The sequence below is a fragment of the Phyllostomus hastatus genome, unplaced genomic scaffold (assembly GCF_019186645.2).
Source record: "Phyllostomus hastatus isolate PE091 unplaced genomic scaffold, TTU_PhHast_1.1 phas_scaffold_93, whole genome shotgun sequence".
NCBI classification, from domain to species: domain Eukaryota; kingdom Metazoa; phylum Chordata; class Mammalia; order Chiroptera; family Phyllostomidae; genus Phyllostomus; species Phyllostomus hastatus.
Genome location: NW_025334042.1, coordinates 19,158,639 through 19,161,258, shown reverse-complemented (window position 1 = coordinate 19,161,258; position 2,620 = coordinate 19,158,639). Strand labels below are relative to the sequence as shown.

The window sequence follows — 2,620 nt, the reverse complement described above, 5'->3', positions numbered from 1 at the left end:
CATAGCTACAGAATTTTTTTTCTTGTAATGAGAACTTTAAAAATTTACTCTATTAGTAAGTTTCAAATATACAATTCAGTCTTATTAACCATGCTGTACATAATATCCCCAGGATTTATTTATTGATAACTGGAGATTGGTAGTACCTTTGGCCCTTCACCCATTTTCCTCACCCCCCAACACCCTCCATGCCCACCTTTGGCAACCATCAATCTGTTCTCTGTATCCAAGAGTTTGTGTGTGTGTTTTTGTTTGTTTGTTTGTTTGTTTTTTCACTTGTTTTAAAGAAACAGATGTTACACTGGCTCAGTCCCCTTGGCATTTTTGTTCGGTTGTTTCTGTTTTTCAAAAAATTTTATTTATTTATTTCTAGAGAGGGAGAGAAACATCCATGTATAAAACATCAAACTGCTGCCTCTCCACACCCGCCAGCGGGGGACCTGGCCCGCAACCCAGGCATGTTCCCAAGCATGGGAATTGAACCAGTGACCTTTCGGTTCAAAGGCCAGCACTCAACCCACTGAGCCACAGCAGCTAGGGCTTTCTCTTTTTTCTTTTCTTTTTTCTTTTTTCTTTTCTTTTCTTTTCTCTTTTCTTTTCTTTTTATAAGCTTGTGTTTTGTTTGTTTGTTTTTGTTAGTTCATGTCTTTTATTAACCCACATGCAATTACTTGCATTTCGGTTTGTTGAAGCAGTAGGTCTGACGTCTGCCACAACAATGCCTGTCACAGTGGCTGGCCGTAAAAACTCCAGTACCGCGTTCACCTGAAGAGCACTCCTGATGACGGCAATTGATTTTTTTTTAATTTTTAACTTAACATTTAATGAAAACAGAGCATTTTCAAAGGCTACTGATTTTGCCTTTTTAGTCCACCTTTCAGAACAGTCAGCTTAACCTTTTTTCTCTGATGCTTATTCTTCCTGGAAGTGGTGTAAGACTTCTTCCTTTTCTTAGGACCACCATGGAGTCACCATGCAAGATGAAGAGTGGACACCTTTTGAATGTCGTAGTCAGACAAAGAATGTCCATCTTCCAGGTGCTTACCAGCAAAGATCAGTCTTTGCCAATCAGGAGAAATTCTTTCCTTATCCTGGATCTTGGCCTTTACATTTTCTGTTGTACCCATGGGTTCATCCTCGAGAATGATGGTCTTCCTCATAAGAGTTTTCATGAAAATCTGCATGTTCGCAGCAGGTTCGCCACAGATGGCAGATCAGAAAGCTGCTTTTTTATGTCACATATAAATGAGATCCTATGGTATTTGTCTTTCTCTGTCTGACTTATTTCACTTAGTATAATGTCCTGAAATTCCATCCATGTTATTGCAAATGTCAAGATTTTATTACTTTTATGATTGAATAATATTCCATTATGTATATGTACTTTATCCATTTTTATAGTTTTTATCCATTCATCAGCTGATGGACACTTAGATTGTTTCCATACCTTAGCTATTGTAAATAACACTGCAATACACAAGGGTGTGAGTATATTTTTTGAGTCAGCAGTTTTGTTTTCTTCAGATAAATACCCTGAAGCGTAATTGCTACATCATACGGTAATTCTGTTTTACTCTTTGAGGAACCTCCATACTGTTTCCATGGTGGCTGCACCAATTCACATTCCCACCAGCAGTGCACAGAGACGCCACCATGGGGGAAGGGCACTCCAGGCACACACCTGTGTATCAGTGAATGTCACAGATGAAATCACTTGGCCTAACTAGTAAACAATAAGTAGTTGAGTGAGTATGGCTGGACCTTTAGTTACATATGTAGGTGAAAGGTAGGTACTGCAAAGATTTGACTTGATTTGTCACAGACACTGAGATCTGTGTTCAGTAAGGTAGGACTCCCTGAGGCCAAAGTGCACAGCCTCTTTTGAAGAGGATTAGGCTGTAGACAAGGAATCCATTCTGTATAGTAAGATTACCAAGTAAGCAATGATGGCTATGCCCAATTCAGGCAGTGATGAGGGATATTGAGAGAGAGAAGGGGATGAATCTGAAAGATATTTTTGAAATAAGATCAATGGGACTTATGAGAGAGGGGAAGGGAGGAGCCTAAAGAGGGGGAAGTTGGTTGGGGAGAAAACTGGGCACAAAGTTCCTTCAAAAGGAATCACTTGTGTATGTATCTCCTTCACTGATTGTAAGACAGGATATTGTAACTTATTATAATTAGCTGTGTATGAATCTGTCTCCTTTTCTAGCCATGACTCCTTCATCTCACTTCCCCCAGTGGTGTCTAGTGCAGTGTGCCTTGCACAGATCACATTAACACTGAACGAAGGAACACAGCAGAAAGACTGGCTTTGGTTTAGGGTGGGGTGGGGAGCAGGGAATAGTGGGGGATAAATAATCACAAAGGTTGGGAGGCAGGAAGTTCTTGGCCTACTTATTGCCTTCCTTCTTAGCCTTTGTCAGAAGCCTGTCCTAAAGGACACTGCTCAATTTTCCTTCAGTCCTTTCCTTCTCTGTGTTTGCCACACAGTGTGATAGGATTGACTGGCTGAGACAAGGGTGGCTTCAGCATGGGGAGAGTTCCTCCCCCAAATTCTGCTACCACCACCCAGAAAGTGATTCTAAAAGGGCACTGTAAGAGGAGCCTCAGGGGCCTA

At 41.0% G+C, this 2,620-nt stretch overlaps 1 pseudogene; it reads right to left on the bottom strand.

Annotated features, from left to right (window-relative positions):
* Positions 1–667: 667 nt before the first annotated feature.
* LOC123812738 lies at positions 668–1,184 on the bottom strand (annotated as a pseudogene).
* Positions 1,185–2,620: the final 1,436 nt, after the last annotated feature.